General features: G+C 37.1%; 2 protein-coding genes across 6 annotated transcripts in view; one reads left to right on the forward strand and one right to left on the reverse strand.

Moving 5' to 3' along the window:
* Positions 1-18439, reverse strand: part of LOC147026833 (G protein-signaling modulator 2-like) — a 109012-nt gene that overhangs the window by 45587 nt on the left and 44986 nt on the right. The gene's annotated exons all lie outside the window — the stretch shown is intronic.
* The window catches only part of LOC147026835 (beta-1,3-galactosyltransferase 1-like), a 39688-nt gene that overhangs the window by 2129 nt on the left and 19120 nt on the right, over positions 1-18439 (forward strand). The window contains exon 1 of one of the 5 annotated variants that reach the window (XM_085882666.1): positions 5580-5736. The exons of 3 other annotated variants lie outside the window; for them this stretch is intronic. The gene's annotated coding sequence lies outside the window, so the exon portion shown is untranslated. Of the gene's footprint in view, positions 1-5579; positions 5737-18439 lie in introns of those variants that run through there. One more of the 5 variants, XM_085882668.1, reaches the window with a different exon arrangement.

Here is an 18439-nt window from a genome sequence, read left to right on the forward strand (position 1 = left end):
TATAAAACAACTTCGCAGTGCACGTACACTTAGTTACCCATTAGACAAGGGATGGAACCCTAACTAGAAACACATACCTGCCGATATAACTGATCTATAAGGACTCTGGCTGTTGTGTGCGATGGGTTGCAGATTCGTAACAATATATATATATATATATATATATATATATATATATATATATATATATATATATATATATATATATATATATATATATATATATATTTATATCGTAAGTGGTGCACACCATTCATATTAGTGATACTGCAATTGCTCCCTCTTAGATTCTGCAGATTGTTCAATGTCCTTGCAAGTCACCAATACTGATCATGGAGTAAACCACGACGATAATGATTAATTTGAAGAATGAATTAAAATATCAAGAACTAAATTGGGTCGAGGTAGTGCACTGATCTTTATAAGCTTTGCATATGAATAGAAGGACTTGGTTCCATTGCTGACATGACTATGAACTCCACGACATCTCCCCTTTCTCCTTCCCACCAACCCCTCATCCAGAACCACCCTTTTCTACTTATATACAATATACAGCGCCGTTGTATCATACAATAATAATTCCCTTGTTTCATATCGCAATCAGGAGATCTTTCTTTGAATAGTAGTTGTGCCTGCAACTGACAATATAATCTCTCTCTCTCTCTCTCTCTCTCTCTCTCTCTCTCTCTCTCTCTCTCTCTCTCTCTCTCTCTCTCTCTCTCTCTCTCTCTCTCTCTCTCTCTCTCTCTCTCTCTCTCTCTCTGTCTCTGTCTCTGTCTCTGTCTCTGTCTCTGTCTCTGTCTCTGTCTCTGTCTCTGTCTCTGTCTCTCTCTCTCTCTCTCTCTCTCTCTCGGTCTCTCTCTCTCTCTCTCTCTCTCTCTCTCTCTCTCTCTCTCTCTCTCTGTCTCTGTCTCTGTCTCTGTCTCTGTCTCTGTCTCTGTCTCTGTCTCTGTCTCTCGGTCTCTCTCTCTCTCTCGCACTCTCTCTCTCTCTCTCTCTCTCTCTCTCTCTCTCTCTCTCTCTCTCTCTCTCTCTCTCTCTCTCTCTCTCTCTCTCTCTCTCTCTCTCTCGATTTGGGCACGCAATCACCACAAACATTAGCTGAATCCAGTATGTGTGTGTGTGTGTGTGTGTGTGTTTTGGTTGTTATCTCCATAGGTGGTTTCAGAAGGTGGATCAGAGTCCTCCCAGGTCACGAAGTATCCACCTCCGTTTCAGTAAGGGATGATGATTCATGGACCAAACTGTGAAGTTTTCTTGCTTCCGCCGACATCTGCGATGGGCGGAGGTTATATTTTCACCCCTGTCTGTTTGTTAATTGCCGGAATCCTTCGGATTTCGGGAATTATGTTGGTCGGTTGTGTGTGTCATTCTGTGTGTCTGTCTGTCTGTTTGTTTGTGTGTTTGTTTACCTTGTAGCAGCCATACCGTTTCAGCGATCAAGACCAAACTGGGTACAGATGTCGGCCATGGTCCAATTTAGACACTTGTTGCTTTTGGTGAATCTTGGTCAAAGGTCAAGGTCAAGGTCACCGAAAAACCGAAATTCTTATTTTCGCAATAACGCCCACTAAAACGGTCATATCGACTTCAAACTAAATCCAAAATGTGCATCTTCCAATTCTGCATCCAACCATATGTCTCATTGGGGTGTAACACCAACACCCTTCTTAGCGGTTGGGGGTCGAATGTCAGGGGAAGTCGGGTCAAAACTTTCAAATTGCGATAAAAACGCCATTTCAAGTCCGATTGACTTCCAAGTTATAATCATGACCAAACTAAGTGCTGTAACTCATTAAACAGTAGCACTATCGACTTATAAGAACCAAATTGATTTCCAGGTTTTTGTTTTTTCAGAGATCATGGCGATATGACAAAGTTATTCCGGCAATTCCTTGCTCAACGAGCAATTTCATTTGTCTCAAAAAGTTGTGGTCGGATTCGTACAAAACTGGGTGAACCAGTTTGGTGTATGACAACGATAAAATCATTAGATTTTGGTGAAAGTCCAGGTACGAGAATTTTTTAAGTGATTCTTCACCATTGAGAGATCGGGCCAAAAACGATAGATGGCACGACATCGCAAAACATTGTGGATGGATTTTGACAAAACTTGGTGAATTAGTTGCGTAGGTGACAAGAATAAGCGAATTCGATTTTGGTTCAGGTCCGCGTGCAGATCTGGCCATCGATACGATATAAAACGTAAACTTTTCAGCCTGGTTGAGGTATGCACTCTGCTTTCCTCCTATTTTACATCTACCTCCAATGACCCCCCCACGCCCCCCACCTCTCTCCCCCCCCCCAAACCCTCCGGTATAGTTCGGAAGCTTGCCACCCTTTGTCGTTTAGCTACTCATCTAGCTATACACAGAGATTCTGAGAATTGGCTTCATGATATAAGTTATTAATACATATTGGAAGGCCTTAGATTTCATGGACTTTAATGTAGGGAAGACAGGAAACAACAGCATGAGTCCACAGTGGTGAATTGTATTCTGTGAGACTCCAAATTAAGGCTTTGGGCACCATTATAAACTGAAAATGGCAGAGGAAGGACATGTCCTCTGGAGAAAACCTTTTTCTTGTATATAAGTTGAAGCTCATGCACGAGCTGGAATACAAGAAAACAGAACAGCTAGAACACAGTGGAAAGTGAGGAAATCCACCAACAGTCGTGCAATGGGACTCTTGGAGGAAAAAAATCAGTAAGGGGAAGAATGAGAGAGTTCGGGAGCAGGAGGAAGACACAGGGGGTGAAAAAGGAGGACACAAGCTTCTTCTAACATCGCACGCAGCACATGGCTGCAGGTAGCATCATTCGCTGGTGTTGTGGCTGTGTCACGGATGCAGTGTCCCGTGTAGGTTTGAGCAGGAATTTGTAATTTTTTCAGGGTGCCGATAATAGCTTGCCTACTAATAGCAAAAGGATGGATCAGGGAGGCTGGGGTAGGTGTGGTTTAGTTGGTTTCCCAATCCAGTGATGCAATATGCAAATCTTATTCAAATTTCAAGTTGGCGAGCATGGGATTTTTAACATCCATGAGCTAATGCTGGCACATGAGATGTCCAACTAACGTCCATCCGAGGAACAACAGGTTGATGGGACAACCATTATTCAAAGAAAGATGTCAGGATGGTTTCACATGATCATTTCTGGTCACCATCCCTACCTTGTTTACATTTTTTTGGGGGGAACATCTCTGGATCCTTTTGGATTAAAAAAAAAAAACAAGAAGAATAGTAATCAGAGATTGCAGACCCTCGCCGGGACTTGTTTTGTATGGTGAATTTTGTGTGGTGTGTACTGGTGTGTTACGTAATTAATGAGACATAACTATAACTGCCACTTTATAACTGCTGGCAGTGATGACCGGGTACCAAGACATCCCACTTTGATGCATCCCCGCTTCGATCGGACACTTGACCCTGACCCGTGATGTTTTTTTATCATTAAGTTGAATTTCGAATTGGATTTAAATAAATTCAAATCAAATGGAAGACCAAATAGGTTCAGTCCTGCATTGGAGTAATCAGAAGGAACCCAAACAAGCAAAAAGCAAAGATGAAGTCATCAGGAGGAACCTGGATAGGATTTGGGTTTCAGCTGCTACCCCTGTACCCTCAAACCCATCCAGGCACAGCCAAGTAAGATTGATTAAAAGGAAACAAAACAAACAAAGAAAACAATCCAGATCAAAACATATTAAATCATTTTAGCTACCAGACCATGTGGCCGATCAAGTTGAAATTCAAAACATATATATTCCTCATCACTACTAGATTTAAGAGAGAGAATTTTAAAAAAGATTTTCGCTCAACCCAAGACATAGTTGCCAGACGATGTGACATCAATTATTCATCATTACCCTGATATCCCCAAGGCTTGGGGAGCATTTGTGCAAAGTTTCCCCTCGATCTGTCAGCCACAGTTCCATTGCGAGCTGTAATCTTTGTATGAAGGTTGGGTTGTACATTTAATTTGAGATTGAGCCATTTGTTACATCTAGTGCAGAGAGCTGAGTAGTGACGGTTGGTGATTCTAATGTTGCATGCAGGGCAGATGTAGACGGGTGGATGAGGGTTGAGTTCAATGTCTCCTGGAAGTAGAAGTAGGAGATGAGGTGCCTGGAGACGCCCGAATCTCTATCTTCAAGAAATATAACGTCCAGTAGCGCAACTTTGCACCTCCTGAGAAGAACTGCAGTGGGAGGTGGGGATAGGTGAGGTGGAGGGATGATGTGCACCGTCTGCTTCTTCTTGAGGTCAGAGCCAACCGCACGAAAGTGATCCTCTTCAGCTCCAGGTTCCGCGATGAATTATTCCCATTTAATTGTGGGGTTAGCCAAGGGGGAGGTTTGGCCCAAGTGTTTCAAGAATCAGCTGACCAGGCCTGATATTGGAGCGGAGTTGAGTTGGGCAGGAATTGATGGTTTGTTCAGGGTGTCAGCAATCACTCGTCTACCCTTCATGGTGGGGATCTTCAACATCCACACACTAATACAAGCACACACAGGACACTCAGCTTAACGTCCATCACAGGGATGGCATACAACTTGAAGTGATGCAACTCACTGCCTGCAAATAATCCATAAGACAGTTTATACTCGGGTTGGGTCAGGAATCGTACCCAAACTAGACATCGTGCAGTTCAGTGCACTACCTCTGCACCATCCCACCAGAACCGAGTTGTTATCCATAATAATAAATAGGTGTGTGTGTGTGTGTGTGTTTCTCCTCCATATCTACAAAACCATGCAACCTCGCAGCCTGAAACTTTGCAGGCAAACTCAGGGAACTCCAAGGAAGTGCAAGAGTGAAAATTGGATGTTTGGGTTAATTTAAACACTTCTTTTGAAGATCATTAAGAGCTTTGTTTAATTATATCCTTCATCAGGTGCATGTTCGGCCACCTCCCTCTTTGCGGTCTGAAGGCGTATCCTGGGTAACTTCACCACGTAATGTGTGCACACACGAGCAGGCAACATGGCAGATTATTATCTGCAATGTTTATTTCACGGGCGATTAAACTTTGCGATGTCTCCTGGGTTGTTCTACATGAAGCAGCAACTCTTTGTGGATAAAGTTATTACTCGAATGAATTCATTATATTTCATTAACTGCTGCGTGTGCGGTGAAGACTGGCTTTAAAGTAAAAGGGATCCCACATTGGATGCGGGTCATTCTCACATAATTGACAGATTGATGTCACATGTCTTTAAGTGGCCTCATTTCATGAAATTTCAGGCATTTTCGGCGAAGTTATGGACCATATATCATTGCCCTGGGTAGCGTTCAAATAATCCCATCGTTTTGAGATCATAAAATTACAATAAATAGGAAAAAATGAGTTTGTTCTCTCAGTCTGATACAATTTTTGCAGTCACAATACCCACAGTGCCATGTTCATGTCCCAAAAAAACGTTAATAAACTCTCCGAATTTTATGAGTATTCATGTTGGGTTCCTTCTCAATTCAATATCTTCCGTATTAGAGTCTAAATTCCGTCGGAAACTGTACAAGTTTTGCAAGACAGTGGACTTTGTGCCCGTCACTCAATTTTGTCATTTCCTGAATGAAAACGCCCTACCCGTGAATGTTCGAACTGTGAGCCAATTTAGCGATTACATCAAGTGATCGTGACACGGCGTTCGGTTCTTGTACCCCCATTTTAGAATTATTTTTCATGTTTGGTCGGTGCAGTTTGGATGCAAAAACTCCCCAAAAGTTGGCAAGGTGAGTCCGTATGCTTATTCAACGTCACTACCGTACATCCCCGATTGACCATACATATGAATTTCAACAGATATTATGTACACGGACGTGGAGAATGCTTTTAAATGCTAACGTTTTTGACAAGTCACGGTGTGTCTGCTTCCCGGTTTTTGTCACTACGAGGCGTTGTATGTTGATTTCGTCATTTCCGTAACACCATTTTAGTAACATCATTATCGGAACACCATTACCGGAACATCATTACCGTAACACCATTACCGTAACACCATTACCGTAACACCATTACCGTAACGTTTTAGTTTCGTTTCGGTAATGATGATTTGTGTTACGGTAATGATGATTTGTGTTACGGTAATGAGGATTTGCATTACGGTAATGATTTGCGTTACGATACTGATGATTTGGTTTCGGTAATGATGATTTGTGTTTTGGTAATGATGATTTGTTACACGGTAATGATGATTTGTGTTAGGGTAATGATGATTTGCATTACGGTAATGATGATTTGTTACACGGTAATGATGATTTGTGTTAGGGTAATGATGATTTGTTACACGTAATGATGATTTGCGTTACGGTAATGATGATTTGTTACACGGTAATGATGATTTGTGTTACGGTGATGATGATTTGTGTTACAGTGATGATGTTTTGTGTTAAGGTGATGATGATTTGTTACACAGTGATGATGATTTGTGTTACGATGATGATGATTTGTGTTACGGTGATGATGATTTGTGTTAGGTGATGATGATTTGTGTTACGGTGATGATGATTTGTGTTACGGTGATGATGATTTGTTGCACGGTAATGATGATTTGTGTTACGGTGATGATGATTTGTGTTACGGTGATGATGTTTTGTGTTAAGGTGATGATGATTTGTTACACGGTGATGATGATTTGTGTTACGGTGATGATGATTTGTGTTACGGTGATGATAATTTGTGTTATGGTGATGATGATTTGTGTTACGGTAATGATGATTTGTGTTCCGGGAATGATGATTTGTGTTACAGTAATGATGATTTGTGTTACGGTAATGATGATTTGTGTTACGGTAATGATGATTTGTGTTATGGTGATGATGATTTGTGTTACGGTAATGATGATTTGTGTTACGGTAATGATGATTTGTGTTACGGTAATGATGATTTGTGTTCCGGGAATGAAGATTTGTGTTACGGTAATGATGAATTGTGCTACGGTAATGATGATTTGTGTTAGGGTAATGATGATTTGTGCTACGGTAATGATGATTTGTGTTACGGTAATGATGATTTGTGTTACGGGAATGAAGATTTGTGTTACGGTAATGATGATTTGTGTTTTGGTATTGAGGATTTGTGTTACGGTAATGATGATTTGTGCTACGGTAATGATGATTTGTGTTACGGTAATGATGATTTGTGTTCCGGGAATGAAGATTTGTATTACGGTAATTATGATTTGTGTTACGGTAATGATGATTTGTGTTACGGAATTGATGATTTGTCTTACGGTAATGATGATTTGTGTTATGGTAATGATGATTTGTGTTACGGTATTGATGATTTGTGTTACGGTAATGATGAATTGTGCTATGGTAATGATGATTTGTGTTTCGGTATTGAGGATTTGTGTTACGGTAATGATGATTTGTGTTACGGTAATGATGATTTGTGTTCCGGGAATGAAGATTTGTGTTACAGTAATGATGATTTGTGTTACGGTAATGATGATTTGTGTTACGGTAATGATGAATTGTGCTACGGTAATGATGATTTGTGTTAGGGTAATGATGATTTGTGCTACGGTAATGATGATTTGTGTTACGGTAATGATGATTTGTGTTACGGTAACGATGAATTGTGCTACGGTAATGATGATTTGTGTTTTGGTATTGAGGATTTGTGTTACGGTAATGATGATTTGTGCTACGGTAATGACGATTTGTGTTACGGTAATGATGATTTGTGTTCCGGGAATGAAGATTTGTATTACGGTAATGATGATTTGTGTTACGGTAATGATGATTTGTGCTATGGTAATGATGATTTGTGTTACGGTAATGATGAATTGTGCTACGGTAATGATGATTTGTGTTACGGTTATGATGATTTGTGTTCCGGTAATGATGATTTGTGTTCCGGTAATGATGATTTGTGTTGCGGTATTGATAATTTGTGTTACGGTAATGATGATTTGTGTGATGTTAATGATGATTTGTGTGACCGTAATGATGATTTGTTTTACGGTAATGATTATTTGTGTTACGGTATTGATGATTTGTGTTACGGTAATGATGATTTGTGCTACCGTAATGATGATTTGTGTAACGGTAATGATCATTTGTGGTCGGGTAATGATGATTTGTGTTCTGGTAATGATGATTTGTGTTACGGCAATGATGATTTGTGTTACGGTAATGATGATTTGTGTTACGGTAATGATGATTTGTGTTACGGTAATGATGAATTGTGTTCCGGTAATGATGATTTGTGTTACGGTAATGATGATTTGTGTTACGGTATTGATGATTGGTGTTACGGTATTGATGATTTGTGTTACGGTAATGATGATTTATGTTACGGTAATGATGATTTGTGTTTCGGAAATGATGATTTGTGTTACGGTAATGATGATTTGTGTTACGGTCATTATGATTTGTGTTACGGTCATTATGATATGTGTTGCGGTAATGATGATTTGTATTATGGTAATTATGATTTGTTTCACGGTAATGATGATTTGTTTTACGGTAATGATGATTTGTATTACGGTAATGATGATTTGTGTCACGATAATGATTTGTGTCACAGTAATGATGGTTTGTATTTCGGTAATGATGATTTGTGTTCCGGTAATGATGATTTGTGTTATGGTAATGATGATTTGTGTTACGGTAATGATGATTTGTGTTCAGGTAATGATAATTTGTGTTACGGTAATGATAATTTGTGTTACGGTAATGATGATTTGTGTTACGGTAATGATGATTTGTGTTACGGTAATGATGATTTGTGTTACGGTAATGATGATTTGTGTTACGGTAATGATGATTTGTGTTACGGTAATGATGATTTGTGTTACGGTAATGATGATTTGTGTTCCGATAATGATGATTTGTGTTCCGGTAATGATGATTTGTGTTCCGGTAATGATGATTTGTGTTATGGTAATGATGATTTGTGTTCCGGTAATGATGATTTGTGTTACGGTAATGATGATTTGTGTTACGGTAATGATGATTTGTGTTACGGTAATGATGATTTGTGTTACAGTAATGATGATTTGTGTTCCGATAATGATGATTTGTGTTCCGGTAATGATGATTTGTGTTATGGTAATGATGATTTGTGTTAAGGTAATGATAATTTGTGCTATGGTAATGATGATTTGTGTTACGGTAATGATGATTTGTGTTACGGTAATGATGATTTGTGTTACGGAATTGATGATTTGTGTTACGGTAATGATGATTTGTGTTATGGTAATGATGATTTGTGTTCCGGGAATGAAGATTTGTGTTACAGTAATGATGATTTGTGTTCCGGTAATGATGATTTGTGTTACGGTAACGATGATTTGTGTTACGGTAATGATGATTTGTGTTCCGGGAATGAAGATTTGTGTTACGGTAATGATGATTTGTGTTACGGTAATGATGAATTGTGCTACGGTAATGATGATTTGTGTTACGGTAATGATGATTTGTGTTACGGTAATGATTATTTGTGTTACGGTGATGATTATTTGTGTTACGGTAATGATGCTTTGTGTTCTGGTAATGATGATTTGTGTTCTGGTAATGATGATTTGTGTTCTGGTAATGATGATTTGTGTTCAGGTGATGATCATTTGTGTTCAGGTGATGATGATTTGTGTTACGGTAATGATGATTTGTGTTACGGTAATGATGATTTTGTTGTAATGTGCATGATGATTTGTGTTATGGTAATGATGATTTGTGTTCCGGTAATGATGATTTGTGTTCCGGTAATGATGATTTGTGTTCCGGTAATGATGATTTGTGTTCCGGTAATGATGATTTGTGTTATGGTAATGATGATTTGTGTTACGGTAATGATGATTTGTGTTCCGGTAATGATGATTTGTGTTCCGGTAATGATGATTTGTGTTCCGGTAATGATGATTTGTGTTACGGTAATGATGATTTGTGTTACGGTAATGATGATTTGTGTTCAGGTAATGATAATTTGTGTTACGGTGATGATAATTTGTGTTACGGTAATGATGATTTGTGTTACGGTAATGATGATTTGTGTTACGGTAATGATGATTTGTGTTACGGTAATGATGATTTGTGTTACGGTAATGATGATTTGTGTTACGGTGATGATAATTTGTGTGAAGGTAATGATGATTTGTGTTACGGTAATGATGATTTGTGTTACGGTAATGATGATTTGTGTTACGGTAATGGTGATTTGTGATACGGTAATGATGATTTGTGTTACGGTAATGATGATTTGTGTTACGGTAATGGTGATTTGTGTTACGGTAATGGTGATTTGTGTTACGGTAATGATGATTTGTGTTACGGTAATGATGATTTGTGTTACGGTAATGATGATTGGTGTTACGGTAATGGTGATTTGTGTGACGGTAATGGTGATTTGTGTTACAGTAATGATGATTGGTGTGACGGTAATGATGATTTGTGTTACGGTATTGATGATTTGTGTTCCGGGAATGAAGATTTGTGTTAAGGTAATGATGATTTGTGTTACGGTAATGATGACTTGTGCTATGGTAATGATGATTTGTGTTACGGTAATGATGATTTGTGTTATGGTAATGATGATTTGTGTTACGGTATTGATGATTTGTGTTACGGTAATGATGATTTGTGTTATGGTAATGATGATTTGTGTTCCGGTAATGATGATTTGTGTTCCGGTAATGATGATTTGTGTTACGGTAATGATGATTTGTGTTACGGTAATGATGATTTGTGTTACGGTAATGATGATTTGTGTTCCGGTAATGATGATTTGTGTTACGGTAATGATGATTTGTGTTCCGGTAATGATGATTTGTGTTACGGTAACGATGATTTGTGTTACGGTAATGATGATTTGTGTTACGGTAATGATGAATTGTGCTACCGTAATGATGATTTGTGTAACGGTAATGATCATTTGTGGTCGGGTAATGATGATTTGTGTTCTGGTAATGATGATTTGTGTTACGGTAATGATGATTTGTGTTACGGTAATGATTATTTGTGTTACGGTATTGATGATTTGTGTTACGGTATTGATGATTTGTGTTACGGTAATGATGATTTGTGCTACCGTAATGATGATTTGTGTAACGGTAATGATCATTTGTGGTCGGGTAATGATGATTTGTGTTCTGGTAATGATGATTTGTGTTACGGCAATGATGATTTGTGTTACGGTAATGATGATTTGTGTTACGGTAATGATGATTTGTGTTACGGTAATGATGAATTGTGTTCCGGTAATGATGATTTGTGTTACGGTAATGATGATTTGTGTTACGGTATTGATGATTTGTGTTACGGTAATGATGATTTGTGTTACGGTAATGATGATTTTTGTGACGGTAATGATGATTGGTGTTACGGTATTGATGATTTGTGTTACGGTAATGATGATTTGTGTTACGGTAATGATGATTTGTGTTACGGTATTGATGATTTGTGTTCCGGGAATGAAGATTTGTGTTACGGTAATGATGATTTGTGTTACGGTAATGATGAATTGTGCTACGGTAATGATGATTTGTGTTTCGGTATTGAGGATTTGTGTTACGGTAATGATGATTTGTGTTACGGTAATGATGAATTGTGCTACGGTAATGAGGATTTGTGTTATGGTAATGATGATTTGTGCTCTGGTAATGATGATTTGTGTTACGGAATTGATGATTTGTGTTACGGTAATGATGATTTGTGTTATGGTAATGATGATTTGTGTTACGGTAATGATGATTTGTGTTACGGTAATGATGATTTGTGTTATGGTAATGATGATTTGTGTTACGGTAATGATGATTTGTGTTACGGTATTGATGATTTGTGTTACGGTAATGATGATTTGTGTTACGGCAATGATGATTTCTGTGATGGTCATGATGATTTGTGTGATGGTAATGATGATTTGTGTTACGGTAATGATGAATTGTGCTGCGGTAATGATGATTTGTGTTACAGTAATGATGATTTGTGTTCCGGTAATGATGATTTGTGTTCCGGTAATGATGATTTGTGTTACGGTAATGATGATTTGTTTTACGGTCTTGATGATTTGTGTTACGGTAATGATGATTGGTGTTACGGTATTGATGATTTGTGTTACGGTAATGATGATTTGTGTTACGGTAATGATGATTTTTGTGACGGTAATGATGATTTGTGTTACGGTATTGATGATTTGTGTTCCGGGAATGAAGATTTGTGTTACGGTAATGATGATTTGTGTTACGGTAATGATGATTTGTGTTACGGTAATGATGACTTGTGCTATGGTAATGATGATTTGTGTTACGGTAATGATGATTTGTGTTATGGTAATGATGATTTGTGTTACGGTATTGATGATTTGTGTTACGGTAATGATGATTTGTGTTATGGTAATGAAGAATTGTGCTACGGTAATGATGATTTGTGTTTCGGTATTGAGGATTTGTGTTACGGTAATGATGATTTGTGTTACGGTAATGATGATTTGTGTTACGGTAATGATGATTTGTGTTCCGGGAATGAAGATTTGTGTTACAGTAATGATGATTTGTGTTCCGGTAATGATGATTTGTGTTACGGTAACGATGATTTGTGTTACGGTAATGATGATTTGTGTTACGGTAATGATGAATTGTGCTACCGTAATGATGATTTGTGTAACGGTAATGATCATTTGTGGTCGGGTAATGATGATTTGTGTTACGGTAATGATGATTTGTGTTCCGGTAATGATGATTTGTGTTCCGGTAATGATGATTTGTGTTACGGTAATGATGATTTGTGTTCAGGTAATGATAATTTATGTTACGGTAATGATGATTTGTGTTCCGGTAATGATGATTTGTGTTACGGTAATGATGATTTGTGTTACGGTAATGATGATTTGTGTTCAGGTAATGATAATTTGTGTTACGGTGATGATAATTTGTGTTACGGTAATGATGATTTGTGTTACGGTAATGATGATTTGTGTTACGGTAATGATGATTTGTGTTACGGTAATGATGATTTGTGTTACAGTAATGATGATTTGTGTTACGGTATTGATGATTTGTGTTACGGTAATGATGATTTGTGTTACGGTAATGATGATTTTTGTGACGGTAATGATGATTGGTGTTACGGTATTGATGATTTGTGTTACGGTAATGATGATTTGTGTTACGGTAATGATGATTTGTGTTACGGTATTGATGATTTGTGTTCCGGGAATGAAGATTTGTGTTACGGTAATGATGATTTGTGTTACGGTAATGATGAATTGTGCTACGGTAATGATGATTTGTGTTTCGGTATTGAGGATTTGTGTTACGGTAATGATGATTTGTGTTACGGTAATGATGAATTGTGCTACGGTAATGAGGATTTGTGTTATGGTAATGATGATTTGTGCTCTGGTAATGATGATTTGTGTTACGGAATTGATGATTTGTGTTACGGTAATGATGATTTGTGTTATGGTAATGATGATTTGTGTTACGGTATTGATGATTTGTGTTACGGTAATGATGAATTGTGCTAATGTAATGATGATTTGTGTTACGGTAATGATGATTTGTGTTACGGTATTGATGATTTGTGTTACGGTAATGATGATTTGTGTTACGGCAATGATGATTTCTGTGATGGTCATGATGATTTGTGTGATGGTAATGATGATTTGTGTTACGGTAATGATGAATTGTGCTGCGGTAATGATGATTTGTGTTACAGTAATGATGATTTGTGTTCCGGTAATGATGATTTGTGTTCCGGTAATGATGATTTGTGTTACGGTAATGATGATTTGTTTTACGGTCTTGATGATTTGTGTTACGGTAATGATGATTGGTGTTACGGTATTGATGATTTGTGTTACGGTAATGATGATTTGTGTTACGGTAATGATGATTTTTGTGACGGTAATGATGATTTGTGTTACGGTATTGATGATTTGTGTTCCGGGAATGAAGATTTGTGTTACGGTAATGATGATTTGTGTTACGGTAATGATGATTTGTGCTATGGTAATGATGATTTGTGTTACGGTAATGATGATTTGTGTTACGGTAATGATGATTTGTGTTATGGTAATGATGATTTGTGTTACGGTATTGATGATTTGTGTTACGGTAATGATGATTTGTGTTATGGTAATGAAGAATTGTGCTACGGTAATGATGATTTGTGTTTCGGTATTGAGGATTTGTGTTACGGTAATGATGATTTGTGTTACGGTAATGATGATTTGTGTTACGGTAATGATGATTTGTGTTCCGGGAATGAAGATTTGTGTTACAGTAATGATGATTTGTGTTCCGGTAATGATGATTTGTGTTACGGTAACGATGATTTGTGTTACGGTAATGATGATTTGTGTTACGGTAATGATGATTTGTGCTACCGTAATGATGATTTGTGTAACGGTAATGATCATTTGTGGTCGGGTAATGATGATTTGTGTTCTGGTAATGATGATTTGTGTTACGGTAATGATGATTTGTGTTACGGTAATGATGATTTGTGTTACGGTAATGATGAATTGTGTTCCGGTAATGATGATTTGTGTTACGGTAATGATGATTTGTGTTACGGTATTGATGATTTGTGTTACGGTAATGATGATTTGTGTTACGGTAATGATGATTTTTGTGACGGTAATGATGATTGGTGTTACGGTATTGATGATTTGTGTTACGGTAATGATGATTTGTGTTACGGTAATGATGATTTTTGTGACGGTAATGATGATTTGTGTTACGGTATTGATGATTTGTGTTCCGGGAATGAAGATTTGTGTTACGGTAATGATGATTTGTGTTACGGTAATGATGAATTGTGCTACGGTAATGATGATTTGTGTTTCGGTATTGAGGATTTGTGTTACGGTAATGATGATTTGTGTTACGGTAATGATGATTTGTGTTACGGTAATGATGATTTGTGTTACTGTAATGATGAATTGTGCTACGGTAATGATGATTTGTGTTATGGTTATGATGATTTGTGCTCTGGTAATGATGATTTGTGTTACGGAATTGATGATTTGTGTTACGGTAATGATGATTTGTGTTACGGTAATGATGATTTGTGTTACGGTATTGATGATTTGTGTTACGGTAATGATGATTTGTGTTACGGTAATGATGATTTTTGTGACGGTAATGATGATTGGTGTTACGGTATTGATGATTTGTGTTACGGTAATGATGATTTGTGTTACGGTAATGATGATTTTTGTGACGGTAATGATGATTTGTGTTACGGTATTGATGATTTGTGTTCCGGGAATGATGATTTGTGTTCCGGTAATGATGATTTGTGTTGCGGTATTGATAATTTGTGTTACGGTAATGATGATTTGTGTTATGGCAATGATGATTTCTGTGACGGTAATGATGATTTGTGTGATGTTAATGATGATTTGTGTGACCGTAATGATGATTTGTTTTACGGTAATGATTATTTGTGTTACGGTATTGATGATTTGTGTTACGGTAATGATGATTTGTGCTACCGTAATGATGATTTGTGTAACGGTAATGATCATTTGTGGTCGGGTAATGATGATTTGTGCTACCGTAATGATGATTTGTGTAACGGTAATGATCATTTGTGGTCGGGTAATGATGATTTGTGTTCTGGTAATGATGATTTGTGTTACGGTAATGATGATTTGTGTTACGGTAATGATGATTTGTGTTACGGTAATGATGATTTGTGTTACGGTAATGATGATTTGTGTTCCGGTAATGATGATTTGTGTTACGGTAATGATGATTTGTGTTACGGTATTGATGATTTGTGTTACGGTAATGATGATTTGTGTTACGGTAATGATGATTTTTGTGACGGTAATGATGATTGGTGTTACGGTATTGATGATTTGTGTTACGGTAATGATGATTTGTGTTACGGTAATGATGATTTTTGTGACGGTAATGATGATTTGTGTTACGGTATTGATGATTTGTGTTCCGGGAATGAAGATTTGTGTTACGGTAATGATGATTTGTGTTACGGTAATGATGAATTGTGCTACGGTAATGATGATTGGTGTTACGGTATTGATGATTTGTGTTACGGTAATGATGATTTGTGTTACGGTAATGATGATTTTTGTGACGGTAATGATGATTTGTGTTACGGTATTGATGATTTGTGTTCCGGGAATGAAGATTTGTGTTACGGTAATGATGATTTGTGTTACGGTAATGATGAATTGTGCTACGGTAATGATGATTTGTGTTTCGGTATTGAGGATTTGTGTTACGGTAATGATGATTTGTGTTACGGTAATGATGATTTGTGTTACGGTAATGATGATTTGTGTTACGGTAATGATGAATTGTGCTACGGTAATGATGATTTGTGTTATGGTAATGATGATTTGTGCTCTGGTAATGATGATTTGTGTTACGGAATTGATGATTTGTGTTACGGTAATGATGATTTGTGTTATGGTAATGATGATTTGTGTTACGGTATTGATGATTTGTGTTACGGTAATGATGAATTGTGCTAATGTAATGATGATTTGTGTTACGGTAATGATGATTTGTGTTACGGTATTGATGATTTGTGTTACGGTAATGATGATTTGTGTTACGGTAATGATGATTTGTGTTACAGTAATGATGATTTTTGTGACGGTAATGATGATTGGTGTTACGGTATTGATGATTTGTGTTACGGTAATGATGATTTGTGTTACGGTAATGATGATTTTTGTGACGGTAATGATGATTTGTGTTACGGTATTGATGATTTGTGTTCCGGGAATGAAGATTTGTGTTACGGTAATGATGATTTGTGTTACGGTAATGATGAATTGTGCTACGGTAATGATGATTTGTGTTTCGGTATTGAGGATTTGTGTTACGGTAATGATGATTTGTGTTACGGTAATGATGATTTGTGTTACGGTAATGATGATTTGTGTTACGGTAATGATGAATTGTGCTACGGTAATGAGGATTTGTGTTATGGTAATGATGATTTGTGCTCTGGTAATGATGATTTGTGTTACGGAATTGATGATTTGTGTTACGGTAATGATGATTTGTGTTATGGTAATGATGATTTGTGTTACGGTAATGATGATTTGTGTTCCGGTAATGATGATTTGTGTTACAGTAATGATGATTTGTGTTCCGGTAATGATGATTTGTGTTCCGGTAATGATGATTTGTGTTACGGTAATGATGATTTGTTTTACGGTCTTGATGATTTGTGTTACGGTAATGATGATTTGTGTGACGGTAATGATGATTGGTGTTACGGTATTGATGATTTGTGTTACGGTAATGATGATTTGTGTTACGGTAATGATGATTTTTGTGACGGTAATGATGATTTGTGTTACGGTATTGATGATTTGTGTTCCGGGAATGAAGATTTGTGTTACGGTAATGATGATTTGTGTTACGGTAATGATGACTTGTGCTATGGTAATGATGATTTGTGTTACGGTAATGATGATTTGTGTTACGGTAATGATGATTTGTGTTACGGTAATGATGATTTGTGTTATGGTAATGATGATTTGTGTTACGGTATTGATGATTTGTGTTACGGTAATGATGATTTGTGTTATGGTAATGAAGAATTGTGCTACGGTAATGATGATTTGTGTTTCGGTATTGAGGATTTGTGTTACGGTAATGATGATTTGTGTTACGGTAATGATGATTTGTGTTACGGTAATGATGATTTGTGTTCCGGGAATGAAGATTTGTGTTACAGTAATGATGATTTGTGTTCCGGTAATGATGATTTGTGTTACAGTAACGATGATTTGTGTTACGGTAATGATGATTTGTGTTACGGTAATGATCATTTGTGTTACGGTAACGATGAATTGTGCTACGGTAATGATGATTTGTGTTAGGGTAATGATAATTTGTGCTACGTTAATGATGATTTGTGTTACGGTAATGATGATTTGTGTTACGGTAACGATGAATTGTGCTACGGTAATGATGATTTGTGTTTTGGTATTGAGGATTTGTGTTACGGTAATGATGATTTGTGCTACGGTAATGACGATTTGTGTTACGGTAATGATGATTTGTGTTCCGGGAATGAAGATTTGTATTACGGTAATGATGATTTGTGTTACGGTAATGATGATTTGTGCTATGGTAATGATGATTTGTGTTACGGAATTGATGATTTGTCTTACGGTAATGATGATTTGTGTTACGGTAATGATGATTTGTGTTATGGTAATGATGATTTGTGTTACGGTAATGATGAATTGTGCTACGGTAATGATGATTTGTGTTCCGGTAATGATGATTTGTGTTACGGTAATGATGATTTGTGTTATGGCAATGATGATTTCTGTGACGGTAATGATGATTTGTGTGATGTTAATGATGATTTGTGTTACAGTAATGATGATTTGTGTTACGGTAATGATGATTTGTGTTCCGGTAATGATGATTTGTGTTGCGGTATTGATAATTTGTGTTACGGTAATGATTATTTGTGTTATGGCAATGATGAT

The sequence above is a fragment of the Eptatretus burgeri genome, chromosome 5 (genome assembly GCF_056783735.1).
Source record: "Eptatretus burgeri isolate ZD-2024b chromosome 5, Ebu_testis_v1, whole genome shotgun sequence".
Lineage (NCBI taxonomy): Eukaryota > Metazoa > Chordata > Myxini > Myxiniformes > Myxinidae > Eptatretus > Eptatretus burgeri.